A 14,478-nucleotide genomic window follows, 5' to 3' on the forward strand; every position below is an offset into this window, starting at 1 on the left:
TGCTGCCGAGAAAACTCAGGATGCCTGGCCTACATTTCGGAAGGCGAGCCACAACCGCAATGCATCACCGAGCTGCCAGACTTCAGGGCAGCCTGCCTCACACGGGCCGTGTTGAGAATAATGATGGTGCTTATGCACGAACTTCGAGCAACTGTTCGTCCTTGTAATCCGAGTAACGGGTAAGTATACTCTGCTTGTTATGCCACTCCTATTTCATGTTCTTCTACTATATCCAAAATTACATCTACATATCATTGTAACGCATGTAAGTCATTCAATAGTGTGCATTGTCTAGATAGCATTTGTCCGTGTAAAATGCCATTAGTTAAAAGAATTGTCATTGACAACAAACGTTTATTAAACTTATCTGGGTCATTTAAAAACAGTTTGTTTCATTCCTTTTCACAGGTGGTACAGGCTGGTGGCCTATCGTTCCTTTACATGGTGGCTTCACGGGAGGCTTGGACACCGCGTTCGAAGAGTGATACCCGCCTGTGCCGTTGGTGCCATTAGAGAAACGTTCCCGAGTGACAGCGGTCAGTACAGGGGATTTTCTCTCGCTGTGCTGCAACCTGACCTGTATAATCTTTAAAGTCTTGTATTTTTGTTTCATGAAAATAAGATACAAAATAAAACACCACATATATTTTAACAACGTTTGTCTCGATTTTTTAAATGAATCAAGTGTGTCTCCATTCAAGGATGGACGTCAGACATCTGTGCTCCGAATGGGTGAAGGTCTGGTTGCTGTGAAGCAGGGTGGCCACTATCTAAGCTAACATAACATATTCTCGATAATGCATGCACTAAATAACACTTGTTCAAAGTCTTTCAGTAGGTTATGTCTCTATAAAAGTCACACATGTATCTATACTAACAATTACCATTGGATTATACAGGCCTTAGGGTCTTGGCCACTATAATACACCGGTTGAAGTGTGGGTCTGTGCTCACAAGAATCTCCGGTATGTGGTATTTGTTATTGATAAGCAACGATATACTATCATTGATATAAAGGCAATATACTGTATATTGATATAAAGGCGGTTCGCGTCGGTGGATGCGTGCTGGCATGGGGGGCTGTGACGGGCACAAACGGCCAAGGTGCCAAACTACATGTACACTTCAAAAGGTATCCCACGCCAAGGGGCCATCGGTCACATGGCCTCCTCAGACCCCGTGTCTCCAGGCAGGCCTCCCCTGAGGCAGGCCGCCCCCCTGCAATCCACATAAGTGTGTCTCCATTCAGCAGTCTTCCTGTGCCTTATCTGCACGCCCCAGGGCCATCCATCCCACCCCCCTCTATCAAAGGCGGTTCGCGCCGGTGGATGCGCGCTGTCATCGGGGGCTGTGACGGGCGCAAACGGCCAAGGTGCCAAACTACATGTACACTTCAAAAGGTGTCCCACGCCAAGGGGCCATCGGTCACATGGCCTCCTCAGACCCCGTGTCTCCAGGCAGGCAGGCCTCCCCTGAGGCAGGCCGCCCCCCTAATACCACGACATACATACGTCATTCATTCACAAACACACCCCAGTTTCTAATACTTTAAAAACCACTCGATATGTCTCATGAGAACATCTTTGTGCTTTGCAAGTCAACTCTTGAACGTGCTACCTGGGAACCACTGAGATCTATGCTAATCTGCTCGTCGTCGTGCTATCCGTGAACTTCTGTGACCGCTTCGAGCATACCCATCAGTGCGCTACCTGTGGCCATCCACCTATTCTCCCGCAACATACTGCTCTGCTTGCTGAACCCAACTGTTTGTTGTTCAAGGTAAGGCCATGTATCCTGGTTATATTTCGCAGATTTTTAAATTTCTATCTATTTTCGAGTAGAGTACACAATAGTGCTATGTTCATTGGTCTCATTGGTATTAACTTGAGTTTCCATTGCTATGCTATCAATAGATCTATTTATTTTCATCTGTGACTATTGTGATTGAATTGCATCCTTCAGGGGTCCAGTCAATAATGTTAGCATGTTTCCTTCTCGTGCAAGACAGAACATCCAAGGGACGAGTCACATGTTGAGATTTCAGTCACATCAATTATACATTTCTGCAACTTATGCAAATACTAAGCAGCACATAATGAACTGGTATAGTTCCTGCGACCAAAACAAACCTTACATTGATCATTGTATGATTCATTTACTTTTGTATCAAATCTTTACTCTTGAAGATTATATAATAATGTCGATATTTACTTTTCAGATTTATCAACAATGCCTGCCTGTTCGATTAGCGGTTGCCCTTCGAAGACCCATGCGAAATCTGAAGGAACTACAATGCATATATTCCTGAAAAATGTTGATCGAATAAGAGAATGGGTCAGACATTGCGGATATCCACTGTATGAGCTGGAAAGTAGAGTCCAACAAGTCTTAGAGGACAAGAGGGGTGATTGATACCGCATCTGCAGCCGGCACTTTTCCTTGGACATGTACACAACTTCTTGGGTAACAAAGAAGAATAAATGGCGAACGACACGGAAATTGCGCGAAAACGCTATTCCCACTCTATTCGTCCACATTCCGCCACCGGTGAGTCAAGTGTCCGGATTTAGCTTTAGGCCTTGCGGTAGTGTGTAGCCGAATGGATTAATAGATATTGTAGGTGTTCTATCCCTTGTAATAATTTCGATATTGATATGAGTGTATAGTTTTTTGAATAATGACATTTATCAATATATTCTTTTTCGATTTCATAACCCACAAACGCAATGTATATATATATGGGGACAGGGAACTGTGCTGTATTGAGCATTTTTCAAGTATTCTGTCGGCTTACATGGCTATTTTTAATATTGGCATTTCATTATCAATCATTAATTGACCTTTACAACTTCTTGACTATCCCTTGAATCTGAAGCAAGAACATTCTACATCCTTGACGTGGTCGCAGTTATCAACCACTTCTAGCGCGTATCAGGTAATCTTACTAGGCTAATCCGCTACATACTTGTTTTATGCATGTCAAGTAATAGTTTTATTCTATCGTGTAATTATTTTACCGAATGTTTGGTTACTGCTTTCCAATTAATACACACCTTAGTTATCGTCCACTAGTGTTTGTTTTCAGTTATAATTAGTGTTATCCATACTAATGCAAGTACTGTCTTTCAGGGAGATGCTGAAGCGTCCGCCACATCTACATCGTTTCTAGATGTTCCTCACCAGCAGGGGGTATGGATACTGACAGCTCCATCGAGCGTCATCATCAGAGCTGGAATTCTTGTTGTTTGATTGTTCTACACAATGTTTCATTCGTGGTTAGCCGTTGATATGTACCTGTGCTGTCGACCCCAGGTGTATGTTATGTTTTCACAATTGTAATCCTCACTAATGCAAGTACTATGTTTCAGGCAGTTGATGGAGCGTCAACCCCTGCACTTGATGCAGAGCCTGACATTCAAGTATACGAATCGGCGCAACAGCTTTCGGAAGTGCGCACTACATTTGCAACGTCCATAGATATTCTTCAGCAGCACGAGGTATGGATAATGACAGCTCCATCATGCGTGATCATATAACGTGATTCCATTTGCTATACTTTCTTCCCTATTAACGCAAGTGCTGTGTTTCAGGGAGACGATGGAGCTTCCACCACAATCACAACATCTCATTTAGATGATGCAGATGTAAAGGAATCGTTGAAATAAGTCGATGAAATGTGATCATATTTGGATTTTCCTTGATTCTTTTGGACAATGCATCATTTGCGGTTATCTCTTTATATGTACCTGTGCCGTCGACCCCAAGTGTGTGTTGTGTTTCCAATATTGAAAAGCATACTAATGCAAGTACTGTGTTTCAGGGAGATGCGGATGCCTCCTCTCCAATACAACCATTCATGGCAGTCCATGCAGAGCCAGAGGTATGGATACTGACAGTTCCATCGAAATAGATCATCACTGGTCGAATACTTGTCCTTTGATTGTTGCACACAATGTTTAAATCGTATTTGGCTATTGAGATGTACCTGTGTGTTCGTCCTTACGTGTGTTTTATGCTAACAATATTTTGATACATAGTAATGAAAGTACTATGTTTCAGGGAGAAGATTGAGCCTCATTCCGTGCTGTCTATGCGGATACAGAAAATATAGTCCTTGCAGCGCAAGAGGAAGGGAGGACATGCGGAAACGAATCGGAGCTACAGCGTGCAGATGTTGAAGGTCGAGTCAAAAAAGTTGCAAAGAAAAAAAAACAAAAAAAGGTTAGTTACAAACAGTTCATAACTTAAAAAAAATGTTTGTGCTGGGGACTATTTTATGTTTTTTTCCAGTCAATTCTACTACACTCCATCTTGTGTTTAAACTGAACATCCCTTTTCCAATATCTCCTCCAGTTACCCGTGGGTGTCAGAACTATACACACACAGATAGTGAAGCGAATGAGAGATGTGGCTTGCCAGACCGTGTACACTATGGAGGAACTATTAATTGAGGCGAGGCGTGTTCAGGCTCGAGATGCTCATGTCCAATGGCCAGAACATGAATTAATTGTGTTTGGAGACTACAGCAAAGTTGCATTGGACCATAGCTACAGTGCGACCGCACCACCACAAGAAGATGTTATTGAATTATTGAAGATAGCTCTGAAGTAGTTGCAGATCAATTTACACAATCTACACCCGCCAAAAATTTGTCACCCAAAAACCTGTCGACATTGTTGTGTTCTCCCATCAATGTTGAAGTAATAGATGTTGAAATGACAGTGAATGAACCAGCCGCAGCATCCATAGACGCATCAGAACTTGATATCAGCGATATTACTTTCCAATGTGTTGAAATCTCCACAACGTCAAAGGCCGAAACAACGTTGACGCAGGATGACAGTCTAATGAAAGAGAGCAAATACATTGTATTCAACAGTTGTTTGATGGAAATTATAAGTATGCTGAAATGTGTGCGTTCCATTAGAGGGAATGTATGTGGGAAGCCATTGATTAATGTGACTCGTCAAATAAAAGGCAGTAACGTCAAAATAAATGCCGCCTGTAGATTAAATCATAGGTTCTCATGGTCTGCACAACCAATGCTGGGGAAAATGCCAGCAGGCAATCTACTGTGTGCAGCTGCATCACTTTTTAGTGGCTCCAGTTTTAGAAAGTTAGAGGCTTTCTTTCAGTTTGTGGGACTCCATTTCATTTCTAAAGCGCTGTACTACACATACCAACGTGATTATCTGTTTCCGGCCATTAGTGATGCTTGGAAAATTGAACAATTGTCTCTAGCAAGTACATTCGAAGGCAAACGATTCAGGCTAGCCGGCGATGGACAGTGCGATAGCCCTGGATTTTCTGCCAAGTACTGCACCTACCACTTTCAGGACATGGATAGTAAGAAAATTGTGAGTTCGGTGGTCGTGCAGGTAACACAATGTACATCGTCAGTGGCCATGGAGAAACTAGGATTTATAAAATCAGTGGAATATCTACAATCGAGGGGGATGCACATCGACCTCATAGCCACAGATAGACACGTTTCAATTGCCAAGACAATGAGAGAGCAGTTCCCACATATTAAACATCAATTTGACGTATGGCATCTTGCTAAATCAATCAATAAGAAAATCTCGGCTGCAGGAAAAAAAAAGGTTTTGAAAGTATTTTGCAGTGGTCACATTCTATCACCAACCATCTTTGGTGGAGCTCAAAAACTTGTGAGGGGTCAGTGGAAATACTACTTGAAAAATGGCGGTCACTGATGCACCACTGCACCAACGTTCACCGCTGGACAGCAAATGAACATTTCCACCAATGTGAACATGGCCCTTTGTCCCCAGAGGAGGCACGGAAGAAGAAGTGGTTGATTCCATCTTCACCGACACACAAAGCCATTGAGAAGATTGTTTTCGACAAAACTCTATCAAGAGATTTGAGAGGACTGACAGAATTCTGTCACACAGGAGATTTGGAGGTGTTCCACAATATGTGCCTAAAGTACAGGCCAAAGTGCTTGCATTTTAGCTTTCGGGGCATGAAACATCGCACTCTACTAGCGGTCTTGGCCCATAACAGCAATGTCGGACGTGAACAATCTAGGACTAGGGGTAAAGTAAGGATGCCTCACTACACTAAGGGTGTTTTCAAAACGAAGTAAGCAATGGGTGATCAAACCAGTCTATGATGAAATGCAGTTCGACTTTGTGAAAGGCCTTATTGTTGCTGTGTTAGAGAAGCACAGATATGGAATTTTGGACGTTTCTGTGCAGAGCAGTGATCCATTGCCACCGAACATTGCGACTGTGCCATGCCCACCCGATGCACAGCTGATTGTGAAGTACAAATCCCGGTTTAAATAATTGCAATACGATTGTCTTTTTGTAAATAAATGTTATTGTACAGTGTACCTGTAAACCTAACCCCTAACTTCACCATCATGGGTGGCGAACAAGCTGGGTGTCATCTTTGAATTCTCTCTATTCACCTCACATATGTGTATGTATATATTTTTCTCATGTCTCATCTCATGTAAATGTAAATGCTGCGCACTGTTAACAGAGGGGAGGCTTGCGTATTGCAAATAATAAAACAAACAAACAAACAATAAATCTCACTTTTAACTCAACTCCTGTGGTACTTTATACTTTCCCTGACCTTCCGCCAAAAATTAAATTTCTCAATTTGGGCTGCAAAGCTCGCAGACAACGGGGACAAAATTGGGGCACTTAGAACGCGCCAGCCAAGCGGGCCGTGGCATTTGGGAGAGAAGTCAGTTTGCATTTGCACATTGAGGCGCACTACATAGACGGATTCTAAACTTCAAGGTCTCATAGATGCCTATACTATGTGATGTTGCAAATAAAGAATGTGAAGGACAGCGCCCAGATGAGGCCCACAAGTCAGACTGGAAGTATAAGGGTCTATTGTTTTTTGACCTTGAGACAGGGACCATGCCGAAAGAACTACATTTGAAGGGAGTGCGCAATAACGTAAGAGACGATAAGGCCGAAAATTCAGAAACTAGACCGAGTTTCAGTTTTAGGTCAGTATACGAAAAATCGTTGTTAAGAGCACGGTCCGTTTTACAGACTGCATTACGAAGAGACACAATGGAAATTTCAAATATAATGTAAGTAAATCTTTACATGCTTTTATACCGGAATGAAGATTTAATGAATGGATGCATGAATAAATGAATGAATGAAGAGCTAGGAAAAGCAAGTAAAACTGTTCGTAGTGGGCACATGGGCATGCAGGTCCACTGGTCTCACCGATCTCGCTCCATGGCCCAGCCACTTTTCCCTGCACTATGGGACTGTCTCTGTATCCTTCAGCTCCTTCTCCCGGCATTTACCTTGCACTTGCCACCAGCTGGCCCTATTATTTAATTTGTATTCAACTAACCTTGTACAGCCCATCCCCATGCGCGATCAGAAAGACACCTGGCCTAGTAGGATCGTTGTCTGTCTGCCCTTGTTCCCCACCTGCCTCGTCACGCCTAGTAACACTTGAGTATAGGCGTGTTACAAATGCCATATCATATATCATATCATTCCTCACGCATGTAGGCTGTCGTTTATCATTGTGTGTTGGCCTCGATTTATCTCGTTACTTTTCGCATTGATTTTAGAGACGAACATACTCCATTGAACTACCCTTGCAAGCAAATAGTTTCTGATCGGCCGTAATAAATAAAATGAGTAATATTAATGAAGTTCGGCTAGCGAGACTAATTATCATTTTTTTGTTTTCATAACAGGTATTTGATCCCTTACTGCCACTGCCATCTGTTTGAGACACCGGCGGATGGATTCTTCAGCAGACACCTGCAGCTTCGTGTCAACAACTGGAGCACGATCACCATATTATGGGACGATCGCCAAGGGCCCACATGCCCTTACGCTGTGCTAGTGGCTAGAAGCAACATAACAACCTTTAGGCTTCCAAAGTGATTCTTTTTACGAAAATGAACACCCTGTGTACCATAAAGGAACACCGCGTGACTCAAGATGAAACGGAACAGTTATTGCGGATACAGATAAAAGAAAATAAATGGCTTACGGAGTTCATATGGCAATTGCTGAATATTCTCTAAACATTTAATGTCAAATAAATGTACTTTACCAAATGTACCGTGTTGCTGTTTCATTGTAAAGTACAGTTTCATATTCCGAATTGTGGCACGCTGTGTTGTGAGTTGATCTGTGTTGGTTTCCGGGTTCTGTGTGGAGTCGCGCAGAAGACGAGCACAGTAACGTCACGGGGAGAGGCGGGGAATATGAATGTTTTGATAATGTCAGGCTCCGGGGCGGGGGAATTGATTTAGTGCCGCAAAAGCAGGTCAGCCAGGGCGATCGGTGAAAAGATAGGATTATCAGAAAATGGCGGCTCCCTGGTGCTTGTTTTCGCGTGCGTTTAATGGACGAAAACTCGGGTAAGGTCCATAGGAAAGTTTTCTAAAATCGAGCCACTTACGCTTAAGAAAACATGGCCGACCCGTTGGGACAATAAACTTTTTTACTAGACCATGCCTTTAAACATAATGTGATTATATTGTAACTACATAAATAAATATTTTAACTTTGCAAACTAGCCTGCTTCCTGGTTCAGTGTGACCGGGGGGGTTCCAGGAGAGGGGCGTGATATAAGTGGTACATCGTTCAGAATAAAATAACTTTTAGACACAAATAAATAAGGATTTCAGTTGTGCATTACACACTAGGCGTTGACTTAGGTGAAGGGCCGGATTAAAATCACTTACAGCTAGGAAGTCTAAATCTTCCATTGTAATGAAGTCAGCGATGTCAAGGGCATGCGCTGGAATGGATCTAGCGTTGACTAAAGCCCCTTTAATCAAGGTAGTTGTTTCTGATGGGCAACAAGAGGGTGCATAGATAAAGAGTTTTTTTGTATGTTAATGTCATCATGAGTGGGGATGGCATTGGTAGGTGCTATGGATTTGACTTTAGTAGCAAAAGGGTGGTAATTGTTTTCAATGATTCTGGAACCTAGTCTGTCATTTCTAAGGCTAGTAGTACAGGGTTGGTTAGGTGTTGGTTTGAGAGCGAAGCGGTCAAGCCAAAGTGCTGTCGAGTTCAGATAAGGATTCGTGCATGGCATGGTGTGCTTAGGTTCAAGGCTGTGCATTAAAGGACTGTGGGAGATATAGGTGCAGTGAATCAAGAGGGGAGGACAAGTATAAGCCAGGTTGTTAAGCCTAATTAGGATAGGATGGTATGGGTGAGTATGGTATGAGTGAATACAGCGTGAATGGGCAAAGAATCCTAAGGTTACAATGTACAGGATAATTAGGCCATGGGTCTGGAAAAACCAGTACATAGTTAAGTAGATCCAAGCAACGGATTACATGTTCAAAAGACCACCAAGTAAGGCTAGTGTGACAGATAGTATCAATGACTACAGTAGTTTCTGTCCGTTATCTTATACAACAGGAGTTTATTAGCTCATATATGGGGAGCTGTTCATATGATATGATATAGTAGGTCAAATGGCTAGTAGGTAGACAGTCTGAATTTGGCTAGCGGCTAGACAACCAATATGCTAGTTAATACATAGTAAGGTGCAGCAAGCAATGGTAAATGCTACGTATCAGGACACAAGAGCTAATAGCTAAGGTAGAGTTATAGAGCCTAATGTGCATGTATACAGTTAGAAACATCCGTTTGCATGGACAGTGCCAAATATTGTGAGGTAGCGCAGCTTAAAGTGAGACAAAGGATCGCTCAGTGATACATACAAATGTTGTCATAACTGGTATTATGCTGTAGTGCGGCACATGAGTAGACATAGTAGTTAGCGAACAGAGGCTAATGTATCTGCAACCCTACAGTCCCCTGACTCCCTGCACTTATTGTGCCACCTGCCTGGCAGCACTTACTGCGTTACCATTGCACTCTCTCCCCCTCGTTCTCCCCAGCACTTCTCCTCCTCCCTCCCCCTCGCACATGGGCTATCTAAATGACACAAAGCATAGTAAGATAGTTTGTCTGTCTTCCCCTCCTTGTCTTGTCATGCCTAGAAACACTTGTGTACAGGCATGTTATAAATGACTTATCATATCACATCATATCAATGATCTCTTAACTCCACCTGATGTAAACCCCTGGTTTGGACTGGAAATTCTGCCTTACTTTTCTCTGTATCAGCATTAATACTACGAAAAACTGACCATCCAAAATGCTGCTGTCAAAGATTTTCGAAAAAATGGAAACACCTCCAAAATGCAGTAATTCTTGGCCAAAGTGAACATATCCTTCCACTTCCAAAATATCAGCGCAATTCACTAATCGTGGAATTGCACCAGCTACTTGCTGAACGTGCTAACTGTCATTTAAAGTTAATTTCAAAATATAAGGTGGTAATTTTAAATACAAAGCATGCAAAATGGTTTGCTGGTGAGTTTTTCGGCGGTAAAAGTGGCAAAAATGTGGTGAAGCTGGAGGGAAATCTCCAGCTTTCTAGGATTGGGCAGAGTGGTATTGCAGGAGTAATACCATTACTGCTGCATTTTTTGCCGCTCCGTCCAACTCGTGATGAGGCCCTCAGACATCTATTTAAATACTTAAATATCACTCAATGTGCCACCGTTACACTTGCACTCATAATTTCACTTTTTATTGATGCCGTTGGGCCTATTTGGGACTCCCAAAATTAGTGCGAAGTCATCTTCATTCTGTGCAATTGGACCCAGATAAGATAGGACTCAATCTGGCCCGCGTCTCCTCACTAAGGAGGGCTTTAGAAATCCTCCACTGATATGATATGATATGATATGATATGATATTTGTAACGCGCCTATACACAAGTGTTTCAAGGCGCGACGAGGCAGGGAGGGGGGTACAAGGGGAGACAGAAAACGATCCTACTAGGCCAGGGGTCATTCAGATCGCGCAAGTGCAGGGGTAGGGGAGGGGAAAAGTGCAAGGGGAAGGGGAGGGGGGGAAGTGCAGTACAAGGTAAGAGGCGTACGTAATAAATAAATAAATAGGGCCAGCTGGTGGCAAGTGTGAGGTAAGTGCAGAACAAGTGCTGGGGGAGGGGGGGCTGTAGGGATACAGAGACAGACCCGCAGTGCAAAGGGGTTCCAGGGCATCAGTGCAAGTGGAGAGTGGCAGGGCCCAGGACCGAGGCCGTTTAGAGTGGTCCAATTGCAGGATCAGTGCAGCTTCAGTGAAAATTAATTAGCCGCTCAGCAGGGGAGAGGGAGAGGGAAAGCAGAAGCAAAGAGGAAGGTTTTGAGGTGCTTCCGGAACCGGAGATGGTTCTCCTCAAGTTTCAGGGAGGCAGGAAGGCTGTTCCAGAGGGAGGCCCCTGCCGCGGAGAGAGATCTACCCCCAGCTCGTTGCTTCAAGAAGCGGCTAACCCTGAGGGAGTTGGAGGCGGATGAGCGAAGGGCTCGGGAAGGAAGATATTTGGGAAGAGAGAGTTGAAGGTATTTAGGACCCATGCCCCAGAAGGCCTTGTGGACAATGCAGAGGGTTTTGAACTTTATCCTCGCAGCCACTGGGAGCCAGTGTAGAGATTTCAGTCCTGGAGAGATATGGTCCCTGGGCTTGAGGCCAAGGACAAGTCTCGCAGTTCTGTTCTGGCTACCAATTATCTAGAGAATCCTCCTTCAGATCTCTGTGTTCTGTCCATCGGTCGGACAGAGCTTTTAGCAATGCCGTGTACAGCATGGCCTGTATGAATAAATCACTGCAACACTCGAGCATGTTTTCCAGCTTGGTCAATCTTTATTTCCAAACTGAGGACCCCCTCGTCTTCCTCATCACTTCCAGTTCCTTTCCCCACAACCGGTGCCCCACCTGCGTGTAATGAGGCTGACAGAAACCACCATTAAGTCTACAGCATTACATCTCCCCCCTTTTAAACATTAAGTTCACCCTAACCCATGTCATCAATGAGTCTCACTGGTTTTATTCGGATTTCCATTGGACACCCTTCTGTGGGTTGTTCTGTGCTTGCTTGCGAATAGCATCGCAAGTCCTCCTACAATTCGTCTGACAATTCTCAATTGCCTAGGTATGACATTTCTGAGTCACTTCCACTCCCTCCACTTCGCTGGTTCGGTCACGGACCTCTTTCCACACCACGGTATCCCTTCAAGTGTCACATTTTTCGGGTGATGTTTCTCTCCCCATCCTCTGTGGTTATCATTGTGCCCTTCTTGTGTGTTACAGGTAAGAGGTCCAGTAGAAACATCAGGTCTTCCTTTCTCTTCTGAGGTTTCCTCACACAACTTGATCACCAATTTGGATGCATGCTTCCCTGGCTCCTCTCCTGTTGTCAGCGTATCTTTTCATCTTTTGCTTTTATTCCTCACAATATTCTCTCACCTGGGGATCCATATCTTGTTGCTCCTCACCTGGGGATCCATATCTAGATGGCCCTGAACACCCGCCCAAACATTAATTCATCTGCGCATACCCCAGTTGTGCAATACGGAGTGTTATGTAGTCTCTGAGCAGCTGGTAGAGTACCTGCTAGAATGACTTATCTGTGACATGAGCGATCTGGAGTGCCCTTTTTATACTAGCCATGAACTGCTCGACCATGCATTGGCTTCTGGCCACAGCAGTGTCATTTTCCTGTGTTTAAAACCTATGTAGGCCGTAATATTTCCAAAGTCCTGGCTTGTGAAAGGAGGGCCATTATCAGACTTGAAGATATTCCGAATACCATAGGCTGTGAGTATTCGGTTCAATGCAGGAATGACTTTCGTGGCAGATGTTGATGGCACTAGTTGCACCTCCGGGAAATGAGATAACCCATCCATCACCCCAAGATATATGTCCCCTCCCTTACTGGTCCAAAGAAATCAACCGCCACTTCTTCACACACGTCTCCAGGTAATGCAGACATTTGCTCGACAGAGCACGTGGTACATGTCAGTAGCATATCCACAACTCTCGTATCTAGTTTTGGGAACCATATTTTCTGTTGCAGTACCCTTTTCTTTGATATGATATGATATGGCATTTATAACGTGCCTATACACAAGTGTTTCAAGGCACGATACGCAAGTGTTTCAAGGCGCGATACAACAACTCCACAATGCCCTTCATGAGCTCGATCTATGACCTGCTGGTGCAATTACCTTGGTATTACTATCTTGCATCCCCTCAAAATGATGTGATCCTCTGTGGCAGTCAATTCCTTCTGAACCAGTAGCAGGCTGTTCACATCTTACTGGATCATCCAACCTTTCCTCCTCACCACATCTTTAGCATGCTTAAACCTTCCATTCGCTAGGCACCATGCAATGATGGCAAAAGCAGGATCCTGTTCATACTCTCGCTGGTGCAAGGCCACCCCAACCGGAATGGTTTCATTTGATGCATGACATTGGGCCTCATTACGAGGTGGGTGCAAAGGGATGCCGGGCACAGGTAAGGACACCGGTGCCAGTAATCCTTTTGCGCCCGATTCCAAGTTCCCTTAGCGGGTCCCTTCCTTAACGCCTGGTTTTACCCGTTAAGGGAAATCAGGGCCAATAACACTACCGCAATTTGCGGTACCGTTATTGGAGCCTTCCACTTTCCCATTGAGCCCTATGGGGGCTCAAATGGGAATGGGGAATGGCTTTTACAATGGGGACTTACCGGTCCCGCCAAGGTCGGACTGGACCGGAAAGTCCCCATTGAAAGGGACCGGACACGGTCCCTTTATTGGTGGTAGTCATGGCGCTAACAGCGCCATGACTACCACCAACCTTGGAATGAGGGCCATTGTTTACATAGTTGTCAGCAATGGAAGGTACCACCCCACCCAACCCAGTCTGGTGTTGAGAGAGATAATCAGACGGTTTTTCCTATTTTCCTGAGTGCTTGGTGGTCAGTGCTGATGGTGAATGCCTTTCTGTAAAGAGATGGAAATATTCACAGGCACATACCACACCAAGCTCTCTTTTTCCAACTGCAAATATGCTTCTTCCGTGGTAGACAGACTTCTGCTGGCATATGACACAATAAACTTGAAATGTGCAGACTTTGGGTCGTGTTGTGCAAGGATGGCTTTGAGCCCCACCAGGTGGCCTCTATTGTCACCTCTCTCTCCCTATTAGGATTGAAGTATGTCATGTTGTCCACCAAGGTAATGTTCTGTCTGATTTCCCTGAATGCAGCTTGACACTCTGGTGTCCACCTGAATTCAGTTTTGCTCTTGTTGAGTTCATGTTATGGGCACTCACCATTGCATACTCTTTAAGGTATCGAGAGCAGTGGATTGCCAGACCCAGAAATTAGCTCAAATCCAAGATGTTCTCCAGCTTTAGAGCTTCATTTAGGGATGTCACTTTGTCAGGATTAGGTCACTTGCCCTGCTCTGATAAAAGTTGTCTGAAGAATTTGGGTGCCCATTTCCTGAATTCACAGTCAGACGCGCTGCCTCCAACGCCATGCAGACACAATGTAACGTGGCTTTGTGTTGTTCCACAGATTTTCCGATCAGCAGGATGTTGTCACTATAATTTAAGCAATTGACACATGTTTGATCACCTTGTGGATT

Source organism: Ambystoma mexicanum, chromosome 5q, assembly GCF_040938575.1.
Source record: "Ambystoma mexicanum isolate Mex_15411 chromosome 5q, UKY_AmexF1_1, whole genome shotgun sequence".
Taxonomy (NCBI): domain Eukaryota; kingdom Metazoa; phylum Chordata; class Amphibia; order Caudata; family Ambystomatidae; genus Ambystoma; species Ambystoma mexicanum.